At 51.8% G+C, this 21,765-nt stretch overlaps 26 non-coding genes across 26 annotated transcripts; all 26 read left to right on the plus strand.

Moving 5' to 3' along the window:
- Window positions 1–563: 563 nt before the first annotated feature.
- Window positions 564–727, plus strand: LOC139626348 (U1 spliceosomal RNA). Its single transcript, XR_011692234.1, has one exon. It is a non-coding gene; the product is annotated as a U1 spliceosomal RNA (small nuclear RNA).
- Window positions 728–1,385: 658 nt separating this feature from the next.
- LOC139626608 (U1 spliceosomal RNA) lies at window positions 1,386–1,549 on the plus strand. The gene has a single exon (XR_011692359.1). It is a non-coding gene; the product is annotated as a U1 spliceosomal RNA (small nuclear RNA).
- A 658-nt stretch (window positions 1,550–2,207) lies between these two features.
- LOC139626684 (U1 spliceosomal RNA) lies at window positions 2,208–2,371 on the plus strand. The gene has a single exon (XR_011692380.1). It is a non-coding gene; the product is annotated as a U1 spliceosomal RNA (small nuclear RNA).
- Window positions 2,372–3,029: 658 nt separating this feature from the next.
- On the plus strand, window positions 3,030–3,193 carry LOC139626418 (U1 spliceosomal RNA). Its single transcript, XR_011692264.1, has one exon. It is a non-coding gene; the product is annotated as a U1 spliceosomal RNA (small nuclear RNA).
- A 658-nt stretch (window positions 3,194–3,851) lies between these two features.
- On the plus strand, window positions 3,852–4,015 carry LOC139626474 (U1 spliceosomal RNA). The gene has a single exon (XR_011692305.1). It is a non-coding gene; the product is annotated as a U1 spliceosomal RNA (small nuclear RNA).
- A 658-nt stretch (window positions 4,016–4,673) lies between these two features.
- LOC139626517 (U1 spliceosomal RNA) lies at window positions 4,674–4,837 on the plus strand. Its single transcript, XR_011692325.1, has one exon. It is a non-coding gene; the product is annotated as a U1 spliceosomal RNA (small nuclear RNA).
- A 658-nt stretch (window positions 4,838–5,495) lies between these two features.
- On the plus strand, window positions 5,496–5,659 carry LOC139626575 (U1 spliceosomal RNA). The gene has a single exon (XR_011692343.1). It is a non-coding gene; the product is annotated as a U1 spliceosomal RNA (small nuclear RNA).
- Window positions 5,660–6,317: 658 nt separating this feature from the next.
- On the plus strand, window positions 6,318–6,481 carry LOC139626631 (U1 spliceosomal RNA). Its single transcript, XR_011692365.1, has one exon. It is a non-coding gene; the product is annotated as a U1 spliceosomal RNA (small nuclear RNA).
- Window positions 6,482–7,139: 658 nt separating this feature from the next.
- On the plus strand, window positions 7,140–7,303 carry LOC139626614 (U1 spliceosomal RNA). Its single transcript, XR_011692360.1, has one exon. It is a non-coding gene; the product is annotated as a U1 spliceosomal RNA (small nuclear RNA).
- A 658-nt stretch (window positions 7,304–7,961) lies between these two features.
- Window positions 7,962–8,125, plus strand: LOC139626695 (U1 spliceosomal RNA). Its single transcript, XR_011692383.1, has one exon. It is a non-coding gene; the product is annotated as a U1 spliceosomal RNA (small nuclear RNA).
- Window positions 8,126–8,783: 658 nt separating this feature from the next.
- On the plus strand, window positions 8,784–8,947 carry LOC139626689 (U1 spliceosomal RNA). Its single transcript, XR_011692381.1, has one exon. It is a non-coding gene; the product is annotated as a U1 spliceosomal RNA (small nuclear RNA).
- A 658-nt stretch (window positions 8,948–9,605) lies between these two features.
- Window positions 9,606–9,769, plus strand: LOC139626743 (U1 spliceosomal RNA). Its single transcript, XR_011692400.1, has one exon. It is a non-coding gene; the product is annotated as a U1 spliceosomal RNA (small nuclear RNA).
- Window positions 9,770–10,427: 658 nt separating this feature from the next.
- Window positions 10,428–10,591, plus strand: LOC139626619 (U1 spliceosomal RNA). Its single transcript, XR_011692361.1, has one exon. It is a non-coding gene; the product is annotated as a U1 spliceosomal RNA (small nuclear RNA).
- Window positions 10,592–11,249: 658 nt separating this feature from the next.
- Window positions 11,250–11,413, plus strand: LOC139626700 (U1 spliceosomal RNA). Its single transcript, XR_011692384.1, has one exon. It is a non-coding gene; the product is annotated as a U1 spliceosomal RNA (small nuclear RNA).
- Window positions 11,414–12,071: 658 nt separating this feature from the next.
- LOC139626802 (U1 spliceosomal RNA) lies at window positions 12,072–12,235 on the plus strand. The gene has a single exon (XR_011692419.1). It is a non-coding gene; the product is annotated as a U1 spliceosomal RNA (small nuclear RNA).
- A 658-nt stretch (window positions 12,236–12,893) lies between these two features.
- Window positions 12,894–13,057, plus strand: LOC139626834 (U1 spliceosomal RNA). The gene has a single exon (XR_011692438.1). It is a non-coding gene; the product is annotated as a U1 spliceosomal RNA (small nuclear RNA).
- A 658-nt stretch (window positions 13,058–13,715) lies between these two features.
- On the plus strand, window positions 13,716–13,879 carry LOC139626839 (U1 spliceosomal RNA). The gene has a single exon (XR_011692439.1). It is a non-coding gene; the product is annotated as a U1 spliceosomal RNA (small nuclear RNA).
- A 658-nt stretch (window positions 13,880–14,537) lies between these two features.
- Window positions 14,538–14,701, plus strand: LOC139626845 (U1 spliceosomal RNA). Its single transcript, XR_011692441.1, has one exon. It is a non-coding gene; the product is annotated as a U1 spliceosomal RNA (small nuclear RNA).
- A 658-nt stretch (window positions 14,702–15,359) lies between these two features.
- LOC139626623 (U1 spliceosomal RNA) lies at window positions 15,360–15,523 on the plus strand. Its single transcript, XR_011692364.1, has one exon. It is a non-coding gene; the product is annotated as a U1 spliceosomal RNA (small nuclear RNA).
- Window positions 15,524–16,181: 658 nt separating this feature from the next.
- LOC139626704 (U1 spliceosomal RNA) lies at window positions 16,182–16,345 on the plus strand. The gene has a single exon (XR_011692387.1). It is a non-coding gene; the product is annotated as a U1 spliceosomal RNA (small nuclear RNA).
- Window positions 16,346–17,003: 658 nt separating this feature from the next.
- Window positions 17,004–17,167, plus strand: LOC139626710 (U1 spliceosomal RNA). The gene has a single exon (XR_011692389.1). It is a non-coding gene; the product is annotated as a U1 spliceosomal RNA (small nuclear RNA).
- A 658-nt stretch (window positions 17,168–17,825) lies between these two features.
- Window positions 17,826–17,989, plus strand: LOC139626851 (U1 spliceosomal RNA). Its single transcript, XR_011692442.1, has one exon. It is a non-coding gene; the product is annotated as a U1 spliceosomal RNA (small nuclear RNA).
- A 658-nt stretch (window positions 17,990–18,647) lies between these two features.
- Window positions 18,648–18,811, plus strand: LOC139626502 (U1 spliceosomal RNA). Its single transcript, XR_011692320.1, has one exon. It is a non-coding gene; the product is annotated as a U1 spliceosomal RNA (small nuclear RNA).
- A 658-nt stretch (window positions 18,812–19,469) lies between these two features.
- On the plus strand, window positions 19,470–19,633 carry LOC139626858 (U1 spliceosomal RNA). Its single transcript, XR_011692443.1, has one exon. It is a non-coding gene; the product is annotated as a U1 spliceosomal RNA (small nuclear RNA).
- A 658-nt stretch (window positions 19,634–20,291) lies between these two features.
- Window positions 20,292–20,455, plus strand: LOC139626864 (U1 spliceosomal RNA). Its single transcript, XR_011692445.1, has one exon. It is a non-coding gene; the product is annotated as a U1 spliceosomal RNA (small nuclear RNA).
- A 658-nt stretch (window positions 20,456–21,113) lies between these two features.
- On the plus strand, window positions 21,114–21,277 carry LOC139626636 (U1 spliceosomal RNA). The gene has a single exon (XR_011692366.1). It is a non-coding gene; the product is annotated as a U1 spliceosomal RNA (small nuclear RNA).
- Window positions 21,278–21,765: the final 488 nt, after the last annotated feature.

Consider the following 21,765-nt stretch of genomic DNA (forward strand, 5'->3'; position numbering starts at 1 on the left):
CTTTGAGCTCGGAGGTTACTTTTGCAGTTTGTCCAGAACGTGGCAGCGTTTCCCGTACGCTGTGAAGCTGTGCGTTCACTGAAGACGCTCCCCCGTGATACTGATGATGGAAGTGGGCGTGGCCTTTTGAGATAATGGAAAAACTGCGTGCTCTACTCTGTGATTTCGTGCTGTCTTTCTGGGAAAAGCGTGCGCTAGACATTCTCCTATTGCTATTGGCATCGGTGTCGGGCTTTGGTGCGGTCGCTGCTGTCCCACGGACAAAACAGCGCGCTGCGTGGCTTTTTCAGCTTGCCGAGTAGCTTTACATGCAATCTCACCGCATACCACACTGCAGCAGTGTTTACTTACTTTGTTTTGCCAGAACAAGTGAGCGAGGGAACAAAACAAATGTGTACCTCATACCACACTGCAGCAGTGTCTGCAACTTTTCCTGCAACTTGTGCAGCGTCAAAGTTGAGTTGACGCTAAAGGCACTGAACTCTGGGATTATGCGTTTTAAGCACCGTCACCCAGGGCGCCGTGCCTGGGAATGAGCCCCCTGTCTCTGACACTTCCAACTCATACTTACCTGGCAGGGGAGATACCATGATCAAGAAGGTGGTTCACCCAGGGCGAGGCTCAGCCATTGCACTCCGGTTGTGCTGACCCCTGCGAATTCCCCAAATGTGGGAATCTCGACTGCATAATTTCTGGTAGTGGGGGACTGCGTTCGCGCTCTCCCCTGATTATTATGTTGAAGGAAAACCACAGCCTTTCAAGATGGCCACATGCTGCGCGTTGTGCTGGTTTCCAGCTGAAGGTGACGTGGGATTGTCTTGACTTTGAGCTCGGAGGTTACTTTTGCAGTTTGTCCAGAACGTGGCAGCGTTTCCCGTACGCTGTGAAGCTGTGCGTTCACTGAAGACGCTCCCCCGTGATACTGATGATGGAAGTGGGCGTGGCCTTTTGAGATGATGGAAAAACTGCGTGCTCTACTCTGTGATTTCGTGCTGTCTTTCTGGGAAAAGCGTGCGCTAGACATTCTCCTATTGCTATTGGCATCGGTGTCGGGCTTTGGTGCGGTCGCTGCTGTCCCACGGACAAAACAGCGCGCTGCGTGGCTTTTTCAGCTTGCCGAGTAGCTTTACATGCAATCTTACCGCATACCACACTGCAGCAGTGTTTACTTACTTTGTTTTGCCAGAACAAGTGAGCGAGGGAACAAAACAAATGTGTACCACATACCACACTGCAGCAGTGTCTGCAACTTTTCCTGCAACTTGTGCAGCGTCAAAGTTGAGTTGACGCTAAAGGCACTGAACTCTGGGATTATGCGTTTTAAGCACCGTCACCCAGGGCGCCGTGCCTGGGAATGAGCCCCCTGTCTCTGACACTTCCAACTCATACTTACCTGGCAGGGGAGATACCATGATCAAGAAGGTGGTTCACCCAGGGCGAGGCTCAGCCATTGCACTCCGGTTGTGCTGACCCCTGCGAATTCCCCAAATGTGGGAATCTCGACTGCATAATTTCTGGTAGTGGGGGACTGCTTTCGCGCTCTCCCCTGATTATTATGTTGAAGGAAAACCACAGCCTTTCAAGATGGCCACATGCTGCGCGTTGTGCTGGTTTCCAGCTGAAGGTGACGTGGGATTGTCTTGACTTTGAGCTCGGAGGTTACTTTTGCAGTTTGTCCAGAACGTGGCAGCGTTTCCCGTACGCTGTGAAGCTGTGCGTTCACTGAAGACGCTCCCCCGTGATACTGATGATGGAAGTGGGCGTGGCCTTTTGAGATAATGGAAAAACTGCGTGCTCTACTCTGTGATTTCGTGCTGTCTTTCTGGGAAAAGCGTGCGCTAGACATTCTCCTATTGCTATTGGCATCGGTGTCGGGCTTTGGTGCGGTCGCTGCTGTCCCACGGACAAAACAGCGCGCTGCGTGGCTTTTTCAGCTTGCCGAGTAGCTTTACATGCAATCTTACCGCATACCACACTGCAGCAGTGTTTACTTACTTTGTTTTGCCAGAACAAGTGAGCGAGGGAACAAAACAAATGTGTACCACATACCACACTGCAGCAGTGTCTGCAACTTTTCCTGCAACTTGTGCAGCGTCAAAGTTGAGTTGACGCTAAAGGCACTGAACTCTGGGATTATGCGTTTTAAGCACCGTCACCCAGGGCGCCGTGCCTGGGAATGAGCCCCCTGTCTCTGACACTTCCAACTCATACTTACCTGGCAGGGGAGATACCATGATCAAGAAGGTGGTTCACCCAGGGCGAGACTCAGCCATTGCACTCCGGTTGTGCTGACCCCTGCGAATTCCCCAAATGTGGGAATCTCGACTGCATAATTCCTGGTAGTGGGGGACTGCGTTCGCGCTCTCCCCTGATTATTATGTTGAAGGAAAACCACAGCCTTTCAAGATGGCCACATGCTGCGCGTTGTGCTGGTTTCCAGCTGAAGGTGACGTGGGATGGTCTTGACTTTGAGCTCGGAGGTTACTTTTGCAGTTTGTCCAGAACGTGGCAGCGTTTCCCGTACGCTGTGAAGCTGTGCGTTCACTGAAGACGCTCCCCCGTGATACTGATGATGGAAGTGGGCGTGGCCTTTTGAGATGATGGAAAAACTGCGTGCTCTACTCTGTGATTTCGTGCTGTCTTTCTGGGAAAAGCGTGCGCTAGACATTCTCCTATTGCTATTGGCATCGGTGTCGGGCTTTGGTGCGGTCGCTGCTGTCCCACGGACAAAACAGCGCGCTGCGTGGCTTTTTCAGCTTGCCGAGTAGCTTTACATGCAATCTTACCGCATACCACACTGCAGCAGTGTTTACTTACTTTGTTTTGCCAGAACAAGTGAGCGAGGGAACAAAACAAATGTGTACCACATACCACACTGCAGCAGTGTCTGCAACTTTTCCTGCAACTTGTGCAGCGTCAAAGTTGAGTTGACGCTAAAGGCACTGAACTCTGGGATTATGCGTTTTAAGCACCGTCACCCAGGGCGCCGTGCCTGGGAATGAGCCCCCTGTCTCTGACACTTCCAACTCATACTTACCTGGCAGGGGAGATACCATGATCAAGAAGGTGGTTCACCCAGGGCGAGGCTCAGCCATTGCACTCCGGTTGTGCTGACCCCTGCGAATTCCCCAAATGTGGGAATCTCGACTGCATAATTTCTGGTAGTGGGGGACTGCGTTCGCGCTCTCCCCTGATTATTATGTTGAAGGAAAACCACAGCCTTTCAAGATGGCCACATGCTGCGCGTTGTGCTGGTTTCCAGCTGAAGGTGACGTGGGATTGTCTTGACTTTGAGCTCGGAGGTTACTTTTGCAGTTTGTCCAGAACGTGGCAGCGTTTCCCGTACGCTGTGAAGCTGTGCGTTCACTGAAGACGCTCCCCCGTGATACTGATGATGGAAGTGGGCGTGGCCTTTTGAGATGATGGAAAAACTGCGTGCTCTACTCTGTGATTTCGTGCTGTCTTTCTGGGAAAAGCGTGCGCTAGACATTCTCCTATTGCTATTGGCATCGGTGTCGGGCTTTGGTGCGGTCGCTGCTGTCCCACGGACAAAACAGCGCGCTGCGTGGCTTTTTCAGCTTGCCGAGTAGCTTTACATGCAATCTTACCGCATACCACACTGCAGCAGTGTTTACTTACTTTGTTTTGCCAGAACAAGTGAGCGAGGGAACAAAACAAATGTGTACCACATACCACACTGCAGCAGTGTCTGCAACTTTTCCTGCAACTTGTGCAGCGTCAAAGTTGAGTTGACGCTAAAGGCACTGAACTCTGGGATTATGCGTTTTAAGCACCGTCACCCAGGGCGCCGTGCCTGGGAATGAGCCCCCTGTCTCTGACACTTCCAACTCATACTTACCTGGCAGGGGAGATACCATGATCAAGAAGGTGGTTCACCCAGGGCGAGGCTCAGCCATTGCACTCCGGTTGTGCTGACCCCTGCGAATTCCCCAAATGTGGGAATCTCGACTGCATAATTTCTGGTAGTGGGGGACTGCGTTCGCGCTCTCCCCTGATTATTATGTTGAAGGAAAACCACAGCCTTTCAAGATGGCCACATGCTGCGCGTTGTGCTGGTTTCCAGCTGAAGGTGACGTGGGATTGTCTTGACTTTGAGCTCGGAGGTTACTTTTGCAGTTTGTCCAGAACGTGGCAGCGTTTCCCGTACGCTGTGAAGCTGTGCGTTCACTGAAGACGCTCCCCCGTGATACTGATGATGGAAGTGGGCGTGGCCTTTTGAGATAATGGAAAAACTGCATGCTCTACTCTGTGATTTCGTGCTGTCTTTCTGGGAAAAGCGTGCGCTAGACATTCTCCTATTGCTATTGGCATCGGTGTTGGGCTTTGGTGCGGTCGCTGCTGTCCCACGGACAAAACAGCGCGCTGCGTGGCTTTTTCAGCTTGCCGAGTAGCTTTACATGCAATCTTACCGCATACCACACTGCAGCAGTGTTTACTTACTTTGTTTTGCCAGAACAAGTGAGCGAGGGAACAAAACAAATGTGTACCACATACCACACTGCAGCAGTGTCTGCAACTTTTCCTGCAACTTGTGCAGCGTCAAAGTTGAGTTGACGCTAAAGGCACTGAACTCTGGGATTATGCGTTTTAAGCACCGTCACCCAGGGCGCCGTGCCTGGGAATGAGCCCCCTGTCTCTGACACTTCCAACTCATACTTACCTGGCAGGGGAGATACCATGATCAAGAAGGTGGTTCACCCAGGGCGAGGCTCAGCCATTGCACTCCGGTTGTGCTGACCCCTGCGAATTCCCCAAATGTGGGAATCTCGACTGCATAATTTCTGGTAGTGGGGGACTGCGTTCGCGCTCTCCCCTGATTATTATGTTGAAGGAAAACCACAGCCTTTCAAGATGGCCACATGCTGCGCGTTGTGCTGGTTTCCAGCTGAAGGTGACGTGGGATTGTCTTGACTTTGAGCTCGGAGGTTACTTTTGCAGTTTGTCCAGAACGTGGCAGCGTTTCCCGTACGCTGTGAAGCTGTGCGTTCACTGAAGACGCTCCCCCGTGATACTGATGATGGAAGTGGGCGTGGCCTTTTGAGATGATGGAAAAACTGCGTGCTCTACTCTGTGATTTCGTGCTGTCTTTCTGGGAAAAGCGTGCGCTAGACATTCTCCTATTGCTATTGGCATCGGTGTCGGGCTTTGGTGCGGTCACTGCTGTCCCACGGACAAAACAGCGCGCTGCGTGGCTTTTTCAGCTTGCCGAGTAGCTTTACATGCAATCTTACCGCATACCACACTGCAGCAGTGTTTACTTACTTTGTTTTGCCAGAACAAGTGAGCGAGGGAACAAAACAAATGTGTACCACATACCACACTGCAGCAGTGTCTGCAACTTTTCCTGCAACTTGTGCAGCGTCAAAGTTGAGTTGACGCTAAAGGCACTGAACTCTGGGATTATGCGTTTTAAGCACCGTCACCCAGGGCGCCGTGCCTGGGAATGAGCCCCCTGTCTCTGACACTTCCAACTCATACTTACCTGGCAGGGGAGATACCATGATCAAGAAGGTGGTTCACCCAGGGCGAGGCTCAGCCATTGCACTCCGGTTGTGCTGACCCCTGCGAATTCCCCAAATGTGGGAATCTCGACTGCATAATTTCTGGTAGTGGGGGACTGCGTTCGCGCTCTCCCCTGATTATTATGTTGAAGGAAAACCACAGCCTTTCAAGATGGCCACATGCTGCGCGTTGTGCTGGTTTCCAGCTGAAGGTGACGTGGGATTGTCTTGACTTTGAGCTCGGAGGTTACTTTTGCAGTTTGTCCAGAACGTGGCAGCGTTTCCCGTACGCTGTGAAGCTGTGCGTTCACTGAAGACGCTCCCCCGTGATACTGATGATGGAAGTGGGCGTGGCCTTTTGAGATGATGGAAAAACTGCGTGCTCTACTCTGTGATTTCGTGCTGTCTTTCTGGGAAAAGCGTGCGCTAGACATTCTCCTATTGCTATTGGCATCGGTGTCGGGCTTTGGTGCGGTCACTGCTGTCCCACGGACAAAACAGCGCGCTGCGTGGCTTTTTCAGCTTGCCGAGTAGCTTTACATGCAATCTTACCGCATACCACACTGCAGCAGTGTTTACTTACTTTGTTTTGCCAGAACAAGTGAGCGAGGGAACAAAACAAATGTGTACCACATACCACACTGCAGCAGTGTCTGCAACTTTTCCTGCAACTTGTGCAGCGTCAAAGTTGAGTTGACGCTAAAGGCACTGAACTCTGGGATTATGCGTTTTAAGCACCGTCACCCAGGGCGCCGTGCCTGGGAATGAGCCCCCTGTCTCTGACACTTCCAACTCATACTTACCTGGCAGGGGAGATACCATGATCAAGAAGGTGGTTCACCCAGGGCGAGGCTCAGCCATTGCACTCCGGTTGTGCTGACCCCTGCGAATTCCCCAAATGTGGGAATCTCGACTGCATAATTTCTGGTAGTGGGGGACTGCGTTCGCGCTCTCCCCTGATTATTATGTTGAAGGAAAACCACAGCCTTTCAAGATGGCCACATGCTGCGCGTTGTGCTGGTTTCCAGCTGAAGGTGACGTGGGATTGTCTTGACTTTGAGCTCGGAGGTTACTTTTGCAGTTTGTCCAGAACGTGGCAGCGTTTCCCGTACGCTGTGAAGCTGTGCGTTCACTGAAGACGCTCCCCCGTGATACTGATGATGGAAGTGGGCGTGGCCTTTTGAGATGATGGAAAAACTGCATGCTCTACTCTGTGATTTCGTGCTGTCTTTCTGGGAAAAGCGTGCGCTAGACATTCTCCTATTGCTATTGGCATCGGTGTTGGGCTTTGGTGCGGTCGCTGCTGTCCCACGGACAAAACAGCGCGCTGCGTGGCTTTTTCAGCTTGCCGAGTAGCTTTACATGCAATCTTACCGCATACCACACTGCAGCAGTGTTTACTTACTTTGTTTTGCCAGAACAAGTGAGCGAGGGAACAAAACAAATGTGTACCACATACCACACTGCAGCAGTGTCTGCAACTTTTCCTGCAACTTGTGCAGCGTCAAAGTTGAGTTGACGCTAAAGGCACTGAACTCTGGGATTATGCGTTTTAAGCACCGTCACCCAGGGCGCCGTGCCTGGGAATGAGCCCCCTGTCTCTGACACTTCCAACTCATACTTACCTGGCAGGGGAGATACCATGATCAAGAAGGTGGTTCACCCAGGGCGAGGCTCAGCCATTGCACTCCGGTTGTGCTGACCCCTGCGAATTCCCCAAATGTGGGAATCTCGACTGCATAATTTCTGGTAGTGGGGGACTGCTTTCGCGCTCTCCCCTGATTATTATGTTGAAGGAAAACCACAGCCTTTCAAGATGGCCACATGCTGCGCGTTGTGCTGGTTTCCAGCTGAAGGTGACGTGGGATTGTCTTGACTTTGAGCTCGGAGGTTACTTTTGCAGTTTGTCCAGAACGTGGCAGCGTTTCCCGTACGCTGTGAAGCTGTGCGTTCACTGAAGACGCTCCCCCGTGATACTGATGATGGAAGTGGGCGTGGCCTTTTGAGATAATGGAAAAACTGCGTGCTCTACTCTGTGATTTCGTGCTGTCTTTCTGGGAAAAGCGTGCGCTAGACATTCTCCTATTGCTATTGGCATCGGTGTCGGGCTTTGGTGCGGTCGCTGCTGTCCCACGGACAAAACAGCACGCTGCGTGGCTTTTTCAGCTTGCCGAGTAGCTTTACATGCAATCTTACCGCATACCACACTGCAGCAGTGTTTACTTACTTTGTTTTGCCAGAACAAGTGAGCGAGGGAACAAAACAAATGTGTACCACATACCACACTGCAGCAGTGTCTGCAACTTTTCCTGCAACTTGTGCAGCGTCAAAGTTGAGTTGACGCTAAAGGCACTGAACTCTGGGATTATGCGTTTTAAGCACCGTCACCCAGGGCGCCGTGCCTGGGAATGAGCCCCCTGTCTCTGACACTTCCAACTCATACTTACCTGGCAGGGGAGATACCATGATCAAGAAGGTGGTTCACCCAGGGCGAGACTCAGCCATTGCACTCCGGTTGTGCTGACCCCTGCGAATTCCCCAAATGTGGGAATCTCGACTGCATAATTCCTGGTAGTGGGGGACTGCGTTCGCGCTCTCCCCTGATTATTATGTTGAAGGAAAACCACAGCCTTTCAAGATGGCCACATGCTGCGCGTTGTGCTGGTTTCCAGCTGAAGGTGACGTGGGATGGTCTTGACTTTGAGCTCGGAGGTTACTTTTGCAGTTTGTCCAGAACGTGGCAGCGTTTCCCGTACGCTGTGAAGCTGTGCGTTCACTGAAGACGCTCCCCCGTGATACTGATGATGGAAGTGGGCGTGGCCTTTTGAGATGATGGAAAAACTGCGTGCTCTACTCTGTGATTTCGTGCTGTCTTTCTGGGAAAAGCGTGCGCTAGACATTCTCCTATTGCTATTGGCATCGGTGTCGGGCTTTGGTGCGGTCGCTGCTGTCCCACGGACAAAACAGCGCGCTGCGTGGCTTTTTCAGCTTGCCGAGTAGCTTTACATGCAATCTTACCGCATACCACACTGCAGCAGTGTTTACTTACTTTGTTTTGCCAGAACAAGTGAGCGAGGGAACAAAACAAATGTGTACCACATACCACACTGCAGCAGTGTCTGCAACTTTTCCTGCAACTTGTGCAGCGTCAAAGTTGAGTTGACGCTAAAGGCACTGAACTCTGGGATTATGCGTTTTAAGCACCGTCACCCAGGGCGCCGTGCCTGGGAATGAGCCCCCTGTCTCTGACACTTCCAACTCATACTTACCTGGCAGGGGAGATACCATGATCAAGAAGGTGGTTCACCCAGGGCGAGGCTCAGCCATTGCACTCCGGTTGTGCTGACCCCTGCGAATTCCCCAAATGTGGGAATCTCGACTGCATAATTTCTGGTAGTGGGGGACTGCGTTCGCGCTCTCCCCTGATTATTATGTTGAAGGAAAACCACAGCCTTTCAAGATGGCCACATGCTGCGCGTTGTGCTGGTTTCCAGCTGAAGGTGACGTGGGATTGTCTTGACTTTGAGCTCGGAGGTTACTTTTGCAGTTTGTCCAGAACGTGGCAGCGTTTCCCGTACGCTGTGAAGCTGTGCGTTCACTGAAGACGCTCCCCCGTGATACTGATGATGGAAGTGGGCGTGGCCTTTTGAGATGATGGAAAAACTGCGTGCTCTACTCTGTGATTTCGTGCTGTCTTTCTGGGAAAAGCGTGCGCTAGACATTCTCCTATTGCTATTGGCATCGGTGTCGGGCTTTGGTGCGGTCGCTGCTGTCCCACGGACAAAACAGCGCGCTGCGTGGCTTTTTCAGCTTGCCGAGTAGCTTTACATGCAATCTTACCGCATACCACACTGCAGCAGTGTTTACTTACTTTGTTTTGCCAGAACAAGTGAGCGAGGGAACAAAACAAATGTGTACCACATACCACACTGCAGCAGTGTCTGCAACTTTTCCTGCAACTTGTGCAGCGTCAAAGTTGAGTTGACGCTAAAGGCACTGAACTCTGGGATTATGCGTTTTAAGCACCGTCACCCAGGGCGCCGTGCCTGGGAATGAGCCCCCTGTCTCTGACACTTCCAACTCATACTTACCTGGCAGGGGAGATACCATGATCAAGAAGGTGGTTCACCCAGGGCGAGGCTCAGCCATTGCACTCCGGTTGTGCTGACCCCTGCGAATTCCCCAAATGTGGGAATCTCGACTGCATAATTTCTGGTAGTGGGGGACTGCGTTCGCGCTCTCCCCTGATTATTATGTTGAAGGAAAACCACAGCCTTTCAAGATGGCCACATGCTGCGCGTTGTGCTGGTTTCCAGCTGAAGGTGACGTGGGATTGTCTTGACTTTGAGCTCGGAGGTTACTTTTGCAGTTTGTCCAGAACGTGGCAGCGTTTCCCGTACGCTGTGAAGCTGTGCGTTCACTGAAGACGCTCCCCCGTGATACTGATGATGGAAGTGGGCGTGGCCTTTTGAGATAATGGAAAAACTGCGTGCTCTACTCTGTGATTTCGTGCTGTCTTTCTGGGAAAAGCGTGCGCTAGACATTCTCCTATTGCTATTGGCATCGGTGTCGGGCTTTGGTGCGGTCGCTGCTGTCCCACGGACAAAACAGCGCGCTGCGTGGCTTTTTCAGCTTGCCGAGTAGCTTTACATGCAATCTTACCGCATACCACACTGCAGCAGATTTTACTTACTTTGTTTTGCCAGAACAAGTGAGCGAGGGAACAAAACAAATGTGTACCACATACCACACTGCAGCAGTGTCTGCAACTTTTCCTGCAACTTGTGCAGCGTCAAAGTTGAGTTGACGCTAAAGGCACTGAACTCTGGGATTATGCGTTTTAAGCACCGTCACCCAGGGCGCCGTGCCTGGGAATGAGCCCCCTGTCTCTGACACTTCCAACTCATACTTACCTGGCAGGGGAGATACCATGATCAAGAAGGTGGTTCACCCAGGGCGAGGCTCAGCCATTGCACTCCGGTTGTGCTGACCCCTGCGAATTCCCCAAATGTGGGAATCTCGACTGCATAATTTCTGGTAGTGGGGGACTGCTTTCGCGCTCTCCCCTGATTATTATGTTGAAGGAAAACCACAGCCTTTCAAGATGGCCACATGCTGCGCGTTGTGCTGGTTTCCAGCTGAAGGTGACGTGGGATTGTCTTGACTTTGAGCTCGGAGGTTACTTTTGCAGTTTGTCCAGAACGTGGCAGCGTTTCCCGTACGCTGTGAAGCTGTGCGTTCACTGAAGACGCTCCCCCGTGATACTGATGATGGAAGTGGGCGTGGCCTTTTGAGATAATGGAAAAACTGCGTGCTCTACTCTGTGATTTCGTGCTGTCTTTCTGGGAAAAGCGTGCGCTAGACATTCTCCTATTGCTATTGGCATCGGTGTCGGGCTTTGGTGCGGTCGCTGCTGTCCCACGGACAAAACAGCGCGCTGCGTGGCTTTTTCAGCTTGCCGAGTAGCTTTACATGCAATCTTACCGCATACCACACTGCAGCAGTGTTTACTTACTTTGTTTTGCCAGAACAAGTGAGCGAGGGAACAAAACAAATGTGTACCACATACCACACTGCAGCAGTGTCTGCAACTTTTCCTGCAACTTGTGCAGCGTCAAAGTTGAGTTGACGCTAAAGGCACTGAACTCTGGGATTATGCGTTTTAAGCACCGTCACCCAGGGCGCCGTGCCTGGGAATGAGCCCCCTGTCTCTGACACTTCCAACTCATACTTACCTGGCAGGGGAGATACCATGATCAAGAAGGTGGTTCACCCAGGGCGAGACTCAGCCATTGCACTCCGGTTGTGCTGACCCCTGCGAATTCCCCAAATGTGGGAATCTCGACTGCATAATTCCTGGTAGTGGGGGACTGCGTTCGCGCTCTCCCCTGATTATTATGTTGAAGGAAAACCACAGCCTTTCAAGATGGCCACATGCTGCGCGTTGTGCTGGTTTCCAGCTGAAGGTGACGTGGGATGGTCTTGACTTTGAGCTCGGAGGTTACTTTTGCAGTTTGTCCAGAACGTGGCAGCGTTTCCCGTACGCTGTGAAGCTGTGCGTTCACTGAAGACGCTCCCCCGTGATACTGATGATGGAAGTGGGCGTGGCCTTTTGAGATGATGGAAAAACTGCGTGCTCTACTCTGTGATTTCGTGCTGTCTTTCTGGGAAAAGCGTGCGCTAGACATTCTCCTATTGCTATTGGCATCGGTGTCGGGCTTTGGTGCGGTCGCTGCTGTCCCACGGACAAAACAGCGCGCTGCGTGGCTTTTTCAGCTTGCCGAGTAGCTTTACATGCAATCTTACCGCATACCACACTGCAGCAGTGTTTACTTACTTTGTTTTGCCAGAACAAGTGAGCGAGGGAACAAAACAAATGTGTACCACATACCACACTGCAGCAGTGTCTGCAACTTTTCCTGCAACTTGTGCAGCGTCAAAGTTGAGTTGACGCTAAAGGCACTGAACTCTGGGATTATGCGTTTTAAGCACCGTCACCCAGGGCGCCGTGCCTGGGAATGAGCCCCCTGTCTCTGACACTTCCAACTCATACTTACCTGGCAGGGGAGATACCATGATCAAGAAGGTGGTTCACCCAGGGCGAGGCTCAGCCATTGCACTCCGGTTGTGCTGACCCCTGCGAATTCCCCAAATGTGGGAATCTCGACTGCATAATTTCTGGTAGTGGGGGACTGCGTTCGCGCTCTCCCCTGATTATTATGTTGAAGGAAAACCACAGCCTTTCAAGATGGCCACATGCTGCGCGTTGTGCTGGTTTCCAGCTGAAGGTGACGTGGGATTGTCTTGACTTTGAGCTCGGAGGTTACTTTTGCAGTTTGTCCAGAACGTGGCAGCGTTTCCCGTACGCTGTGAAGCTGTGCGTTCACTGAAGACGCTCCCCCGTGATACTGATGATGGAAGTGGGCGTGGCCTTTTGAGATGATGGAAAAACTGCGTGCTCTACTCTGTGATTTCGTGCTGTCTTTCTGGGAAAAGCGTGCGCTAGACATTCTCCTATTGCTATTGGCATCGGTGTCGGGCTTTGGTGCGGTCGCTGCTGTCCCACGGACAAAACAGCGCGCTGCGTGGCTTTTTCAGCTTGCCGAGTAGCTTTACATGCAATCTTACCGCATACCACACTGCAGCAGTGTTTACTTACTTTGTTTTGCCAGAACAAGTGAGCGAGGGAACAAAACAAATGTGTACCACATACCACACTGCAGCAGTGTCTGCAACTTTTCCTGCAACTTGTGCAGCGTCAAAGTTGAGTTGACGCTAAAGGCACTGAACTCTGGGATTATGCGTTTTAAGCACCGTCACCCAGGGCGCCGTGCCTGGGAATGAGCCCCCTGTCTCTGACACTTCCAACTCATACTTACCTGGCAGGGGAGATACCATGATCAAGAAGGTGGTTCACCCAGGGCGAGGCTCAGCCATTGCACTCCGGTTGTGCTGACCCCTGCGAATTCCCCAAATGTGGGAATCTCGACTGCATAATTTCTGGTAGTGGGGGACTGCGTTCGCGCTCTCCCCTGATTATTATGTTGAAGGAAAACCACAGCCTTTCAAGATGGCCACATGCTGCGCGTTGTGCTGGTTTCCAGCTGAAGGTGACGTGGGATTGTCTTGACTTTGAGCTCGGAGGTTACTTTTGCAGTTTGTCCAGAACGTGGCAGCGTTTCCCGTACGCTGTGAAGCTGTGCGTTCACTGAAGACGCTCCCCCGTGATACTGATGATGGAAGTGGGCGTGGCCTTTTGAGATAATGGAAAAACTGCATGCTCTACTCTGTGATTTCGTGCTGTCTTTCTGGGAAAAGCGTGCGCTAGACATTCTCCTATTGCTATTGGCATCGGTGTTGGGCTTTGGTGCGGTCGCTGCTGTCCCACGGACAAAACAGCGCGCTGCGTGGCTTTTTCAGCTTGCCGAGTAGCTTTACATGCAATCTTACCGCATACCACACTGCAGCAGTGTTTACTTACTTTGTTTTGCCAGAACAAGTGAGCGAGGGAACAAAACAAATGTGTACCACATACCACACTGCAGCAGTGTCTGCAACTTTTCCTGCAACTTGTGCAGCGTCAAAGTTGAGTTGACGCTAAAGGCACTGAACTCTGGGATTATGCGTTTTAAGCACCGTCACCCAGGGCGCCGTGCCTGGGAATGAGCCCCCTGTCTCTGACACTTCCAACTCATACTTACCTGGCAGGGGAGATACCATGATCAAGAAGGTGGTTCACCCAGGGCGAGGCTCAGCCATTGCACTCCGGTTGTGCTGACCCCTGCGAATTCCCCAAATGTGGGAATCTCGACTGCATAATTTCTGGTAGTGGGGGACTGCGTTCGCGCTCTCCCCTGATTATTATGTTGAAGGAAAACCACAGCCTTTCAAGATGGCCACATGCTGCGCGTTGTGCTGGTTTCCAGCTGAAGGTGACGTGGGATTGTCTTGACTTTGAGCTCGGAGGTTACTTTTGCAGTTTGTCCAGAACGTGGCAGCGTTTCCCGTACGCTGTGAAGCTGTGCGTTCACTGAAGACGCTCCCCCGTGATACTGATGATGGAAGTGGGCGTGGCCTTTTGAGATGATGGAAAAACTGCGTGCTCTACTCTGTGATTTCGTGCTGTCTTTCTGGGAAAAGCGTGCGCTAGACATTCTCCTATTGCTATTGGCATCGGTGTCGGGCTTTGGTGCGGTCACTGCTGTCCCACGGACAAAACAGCGCGCTGCGTGGCTTTTTCAGCTTGCCGAGTAGCTTTACATGCAATCTTACCGCATACCACACTGCAGCAGTGTTTACTTACTTTGTTTTGCCAGAACAAGTGAGCGAGGGAACAAAACAAATGTGTACCACATACCACACTGCAGCAGTGTCTGCAACTTTTCCTGCAACTTGTGCAGCGTCAAAGTTGAGTTGACGCTAAAGGCACTGAACTCTGGGATTATGCGTTTTAAGCACCGTCACCCAGGGCGCCGTGCCTGGGAATGAGCCCCCTGTCTCTGACACTTCCAACTCATACTTACCTGGCAGGGGAGATACCATGATCAAGAAGGTGGTTCACCCAGGGCGAGGCTCAGCCATTGCACTCCGGTTGTGCTGACCCCTGCGAATTCCCCAAATGTGGGAATCTCGACTGCATAATTTCTGGTAGTGGGGGACTGCGTTCGCGCTCTCCCCTGATTATTATGTTGAAGGAAAACCACAGCCTTTCAAGATGGCCACATGCTGCGCGTTGTGCTGGTTTCCAGCTGAAGGTGACGTGGGATTGTCTTGACTTTGAGCTCGGAGGTTACTTTTGCAGTTTGTCCAGAACGTGGCAGCGTTTCCCGTACGCTGTGAAGCTGTGCGTTCACTGAAGACGCTCCCCCGTGATACTGATGATGGAAGTGGGCGTGGCCTTTTGAGATGATGGAAAAACTGCATGCTCTACTCTGTGATTTCGTGCTGTCTTTCTGGGAAAAGCGTGCGCTAGACATTCTCCTATTGCTATTGGCATCGGTGTTGGGCTTTGGTGCGGTCGCTGCTGTCCCACGGACAAAACAGCGCGCTGCGTGGCTTTTTCAGCTTGCCGAGTAGCTTTACATGCAATCTTACCGCATACCACACTGCAGCAGTGTTTACTTACTTTGTTTTGCCAGAACAAGTGAGCGAGGGAACAAAACAAATGTGTACCACATACCACACTGCAGCAGTGTCTGCAACTTTTCCTGCAACTTGTGCAGCGTCAAAGTTGAGTTGACGCTAAAGGCACTGAACTCTGGGATTATGCGTTTTAAGCACCGTCACCCAGGGCGCCGTGCCTGGGAATGAGCCCCCTGTCTCTGACACTTCCAACTCATACTTACCTGGCAGGGGAGATACCATGATCAAGAAGGTGGTTCACCCAGGGCGAGGCTCAGCCATTGCACTCCGGTTGTGCTGACCCCTGCGAATTCCCCAAATGTGGGAATCTCGACTGCATAATTTCTGGTAGTGGGGGACTGCTTTCGCGCTCTCCCCTGATTATTATGTTGAAGGAAAACCACAGCCTTTCAAGATGGCCACATGCTGCGCGTTGTGCTGGTTTCCAGCTGAAGGTGACGTGGGATTGTCTTGACTTTGAGCTCGGAGGTTACTTTTGCAGTTTGTCCAGAACGTGGCAGCGTTTCCCGTACGCTGTGAAGCTGTGCGTTCACTGAAGACGCTCCCCCGTGATACTGATGATGGAAGTGGGCGTGGCCTTTTGAGATAATGGAAAAACTGCGTGCTCTACTCTGTGATTTCGTGCTGTCTTTCTGGGAAAAGCGTGCGCTAGACATTCTCCTATTGCTATTGGCATCGGTGTCGGGCTTTGGTGCGGTCGCTGCTGTCCCACGGACAAAACAGCACGCTGCGTGGCTTTTTCAGCTTGCCGAGTAGCTTTACATGCAATCTTACCGCATACCACACTGCAGCAGTGTTTACTTACTTTGTTTTGCCAGAACAAGTGAGCGAGGGAACAAAACAAATGTGTACCACATACCACACTGCAGCAGTGTCTGCAACTTTTCCTGCAACTTGTGCAGCGTCAAAGTTGAGTTGACGCTAAAGGCACTGAACTCTGGGATTATGCGTTTTAAGCACCGTCACCCAGGGCGCCGTGCCTGGGAATGAGCCCCCTGTCTCTGACACTTCCAACTCATACTTACCTGGCAGGGGAGATACCATGATCAAGAAGGTGGTTCACCCAGGGCGAGACTCAGCCATTGCACTCCGGTTGTGCTGACCCCTGCGAATTCCCCAAATGTGGGAATCTCGACTGCATAATTCCTGGTAGTGGGGGACTGCGTTCGCGCTCTCCCCTGATTATTATGTTGAAGGAAAACCACAGCCTTTCAAGATGGCCACATGCTGCGCGTTGTGCTGGTTTCCAGCTGAAGGTGACGTGGGATGGTCTTGACTTTGAGCTCGGAGGTTACTTTTGCAGTTTGTCCAGAACGTGGCAGCGTTTCCCGTACGCTGTGAAGCTGTGCGTTCACTGAAGACGCTCCCCCGTGATACTGATGATGGAAGTGGGCGTGGCCTTTTGAGATAATGGAAAAACTGCGTGCTCTACTCTGTGATTTCGTGCTGTCTTTCTGGGAAAAGCGTGCGCTAGACATTCTCCTATTGCTATTGGCATCGGTGTCGGGCTTTGGTGCGGTCGCTGCTGTCCCACGGACAAAACAGCGCGCTGCGTGGCTTTTTCAGCTTGCCGAGTAGCTTTACATGCAATCTTACCGCATACCACACTGCAGCAGTGTTTACTTACTTTGTTTTGCCAGAACAAGTGAGCGAGGGAACAAAACAAATGTGTACCACATACCACACTGCAGCAGTGTCTGCAACTTTTCCTGCAACTTGTGCAGCGTCAAAGTTGAGTTGACGCTAAAGGCACTGAACTCTGGGATTATGCGTTTTAAGCACCGTCACCCAGGGCGCCGTGCCTGGGAATGAGCCCCCTGTCTCTGACACTTCCAACTCATACTTACCTGGCAGGGGAGATACCATGATCAAGAAGGTGGTTCACCCAGGGCGAGACTCAGCCATTGCACTCCGGTTGTGCTGACCCCTGCGAATTCCCCAAATGTGGGAATCTCGACTGCATAATTCCTGGTAGTGGGGGACTGCGTTCGCGCTCTCCCCTGATTATTATGTTGAAGGAAAACCACAGCCTTTCAAGATGGCCACATGCTGCGCGTTGTGCTGGTTTCCAGCTGAAGGTGACGTGGGATGGTCTTGACTTTGAGCTCGGAGGTTACTTTTGCAGTTTGTCCAGAACGTGGCAGCGTTTCCCGTACGCTGTGAAGCTGTGCGTTCACTGAAGACGCTCCCCCGTGATACTGATGATGGAAGTGGGCGTGGCCTTTTGAGATGATGGAAAAACTGCGTGCTCTACTCTGTGATTTCGTGCTGTCTTTCTGGGAAAAGCGTGCGCTAGACATTCTCCTATTGCTATTGGCATCGGTGTCGGGCTTTGGTGCGGTCGCTGCTGTCCCACGGACAAAACAGCGCGCTGCGTGGCTTTTTCAGCTTGCCGAGTAGCTTTACATGCAATCTTACCGCATACCACACTGCAGCAGTGTTTACTTACTTTGTTTTGCCAGAACAAGTGAGCGAGGGAACAAAACAAATGTGTACCACATACCACACTGCAGCAGTGTCTGCAACTTTTCCTGCAACTTGTGCAGCGTCAAAGTTGAGTTGACGCTAAAGGCACTGAACTCTGGGATTATGCGTTTTAAGCACCGTCACCCAGGGCGCCGTGCCTGGGAATGAGCCCCCTGTCTCTGACACTTCCAACTCATACTTACCTGGCAGGGGAGATACCATGATCAAGAAGGTGGTTCACCCAGGGCGAGGCTCAGCCATTGCACTCCGGTTGTGCTGACCCCTGCGAATTCCCCAAATGTGGGAATCTCGACTGCATAATTTCTGGTAGTGGGGGACTGCGTTCGCGCTCTCCCCTGATTATTATGTTGAAGGAAAACCACAGCCTTTCAAGATGGCCACATGCTGCGCGTTGTGCTGGTTTCCAGCTGAAGGTGACGTGGGATTGTCTTGACTTTGAGCTCGGAGGTTACTTTTGCAGTTTGTCCAGAACGTGGCAGCGTTTCCCGTACGCTGTGAAGCTGTGCGTTCACTGAAGACGCTCCCCCGTGATACTGATGATGGAAGTGGGCGTGGCCTTTTGAGATGATGGAAAAACTGCGTGCTCTACTCTGTGATTTCGTGCTGTCTTTCTGGGAAAAGCGTGCGCTAGACATTCTCCTATTGCTATTGGCATCGGTGTCGGGCTTTGGTGCGGTCGCTGCTGTCCCACGGACAAAACAGCGCGCTGCGTGGCTTTTTCAGCTTGCCGAGTAGCTTTACATGCAATCTTACCGCATACCACACTGCAGCAGTGTTTACTTACTTTGTTTTGCCAGAACAAGTGAGCGAGGGAACAAAACAAATGTGTACCACATACCACACTGCAGCAGTGTCTGCAACTTTTCCTGCAACTTGTGCAGCGTCAAAGTTGAGTTGACGCTAAAGGCACTGAACTCTGGGATTATGCGTTTTAAGCACCGTCACCCAGGGCGCCGTGCCTGGGAATGAGCCCCCTGTCTCTGACACTTCCAACTCATACTTACCTGGCAGGGGAGATACCATGATCAAGAAGGTGGTTCACCCAGGGCGAGGCTCAGCCATTGCACTCCGGTTGTGCTGACCCTTGCGAATTCCCCAAATGTGGGAATCTCGACTGCATAATTTCTGGTAGTGGGGGACTGCGTTCGCGCTCTCCCCTGATTATTATGTTGAAGGAAAACCACAGCCTTTCAAGATGGCCACATGCTGCGCGTTGTGCTGGTTTCCAGCTGAAGGTGACGTGGGATTGTCTTGACTTTGAGCTCGGAGGTTACTTTTGCAGTTTGTCCAGAACGTGGCAGCGTTTCCCGTACGCTGTGAAGCTGTGCGTTCACTGAAGACGCTCCCCCGTGATACTGATGATGGAAGTGGGCGTGGCCTTTTGAGATAATGGAAAAACTGCATGCTCTACTCTGTGATTTCGTGCTGTCTTTCTGGGAAAAGCGTGCGCTAGACATTCTCCTATTGCTATTGGCATCGGTGTTGGGCTTTGGTGCGGTCGCTGCTGTCCCACGGACAAAACAGCGCGCTGCGTGGCTTTTTCAGCTTGCCGAGTAGCTTTACATGCAATCTTACCGCATACCACACTGCAGCAGTGTTTACTTACTTTGTTTTGCCAGAACAAGTGAGCGAGGGAACAAAACAAATGTGTACCACATACCACACTGCAGCAGTGTCTGCAACTTTTCCTGCAACTTGTGCAGCGTCAAAGTTGAGTTGACGCTAAAGGCACTGAACTCTGGGATTATGCGTTTTAAGCACCGTCACCCAGGGCGCCGTGCCTGGGAATGAGCCCCCTGTCTCTGACACTTCCAACTCATACTTACCTGGCAGGGGAGATACCATGATCAAGAAGGTGGTTCACCCAGGGCGAGGCTCAGCCATTGCACTCCGGTTGTGCTGACCCCTGCGAATTCCCCAAATGTGGGAATCTCGACTGCATAATTTCTGGTAGTGGGGGACTGCGTTCGCGCTCTCCCCTGATTATTATGTTGAAGGAAAACCACAGCCTTTCAAGATGGCCACATGCTGCGCGTTGTGCTGGTTTCCAGCTGAAGGTGACGTGGGATTGTCTTGACTTTGAGCTCGGAGGTTACTTTTGCAGTTTGTCCAGAACGTGGCAGCGTTTCCCGTACGCTGTGAAGCTGTGCGTTCACTGAAGACGCTCCCCCGTGATACTGATGATGGAAGTGGGCGTGGCCTTTTGAGATGATGGAAAAACTGCGTGCTCTACTCTGTGATTTCGTGCTGTCTTTCTGGGAAAAGCGTGCGCTAGACATTCTCCTATTGCTATTGGCATCGGTGTCGGGCTTTGGTGCGGTCACTGCTGTCCCACGGACAAAACAGCGCGCTGCGTGGCTTTTTCAGCTTGCCGAGTAGCTTTACATGCAATCTTACCGCATACCACACTGCAGCAGTGTTTACTTACTTTGTTTTGCCAGAACAAGTGAGCGAGGGAACAAAACAAATGTGTACCACATACCACACTGCAGCAGTGTCTGCAACTTTTCCTGCAACTTGTGCAGCGTCAAAGTTGAGTTGACGCTAAAGGCACTGAACTCTGGGATTATGCGTTTTAAGCACCGTCACCCAGGGCGCCGTGCCTGGGAATGAGCCCCCTGTCTCTGACACTTCCAACTCATACTTACCTGGCAGGGGAGATACCATGATCAAGAAGGTGGTTCACCCAGGGCGAGGCTCAGCCATTGCACTCCGGTTGTGCTGACCCCTGCGAATTCCCCAAATGTGGGAATCTCGACTGCATAATTTCTGGTAGTGGGGGACTGCGTTCGCGCTCTCCCCTGATTATTATGTTGAAGGAAAACCACAGCCTTTCAAGATGGCCACATGCTGCGCGTTGTGCTGGTTTCCAGCTGAAGGTGACGTGGGATTGTCTTGACTTTGAGCTCGGAGGTTACTTTTGCAGTTTGTCCAGAACGTGGCAGCGTTTCCCGTACGCTGTGAAGCTGTGCGTTCACTGAAGACGCTCCCCCGTGATACTGATGATGGAAGTGGGCGTGGCCTTTTGAGATGATGGAAAAACTGCATGCTCTACTCTGTGATTTCGTGCTGTCTTTCTGGGAAAAGCGTGCGCTAGACATTCTCCTATTGCTATTGGCATCGGTGTTGGGCTTTGGTGCGGTCGCTGCTGTCCCACGGACAAAACAGCGCGCTGCGTGGCTTTTTCAGCTTGCCGAGTAGCTTTACATGCAATCTTACCGCATACCACACTGCAGCAGTGTTTACTTACTTTGTTTTGCCAGAACAAGTGAGCGAGGGAACAAAACAAATGTGTACCACATACCACACTGCAGCAGTGTCTGCAACTTTTCCTGCAACTTGTGCAGCGTCAAAGTTGAGTTGACGCTAAAGGCACTGAACTCTGGGATTATGCGTTTTAAGCACCGTCACCCAGGGCGCCGTGCCTGGGAATGAGCCCCCTGTCTCTGACACTTCCAACTCATACTTACCTGGCAGGGGAGATACCATGATCAAGAAGGTGGTTCACCCAGGGCGAGGCTCAGCCATTGCACTCCGGTTGTGCTGACCCCTGCGAATTCCCCAAATGTGGGAATCTCGACTGCATAATTTCTGGTAGTGGGGGACTGCTTTCGCGCTCTCCCCTGATTATTATGTTGAAGGAAAACCACAGCCTTTCAAGATGGCCACATGCTGCGCGTTGTGCTGGTTTCCAGCTGAAGGTGACGTGGGATTGTCTTGACTTTGAGCTCGGAGGTTACTTTTGCAGTTTGTCCAGAACGTGGCAGCGTTTCCCGTACGCTGTGAAGCTGTGCGTTCACTGAAGACGCTCCCCCGTGATACTGATGATGGAAGTGGGCGTGGCCTTTTGAGATAATGGAAAAACTGCGTGCTCTACTCTGTGATTTCGTGCTGTCTTTCTGGGAAAAGCGTGCGCTAGACATTCTCCTATTGCTATTGGCATCGGTGTCGGGCTTTGGTGCGGTCGCTGCTGTCCCACGGACAAAACAGCACGCTGCGTGGCTTTTTCAGCTTGCCGAGTAGCTTTACATGCAATCTTACCGCATACCACACTGCAGCAGTGTTTACTTACTTTGTTTTGCCAGAACAAGTGAGCGAGGGAACAAAACAAATG

The sequence above is a fragment of the Trachinotus anak genome, unplaced genomic scaffold (genome assembly GCF_046630095.1).
Source record: "Trachinotus anak isolate AG129_WGS33_773 ecotype Australia unplaced genomic scaffold, CSIRO_AGI_Tana_v1 ptg000001l, whole genome shotgun sequence".
NCBI classification, from domain to species: Eukaryota; Metazoa; Chordata; class Actinopteri; order Carangiformes; family Carangidae; genus Trachinotus; species Trachinotus anak.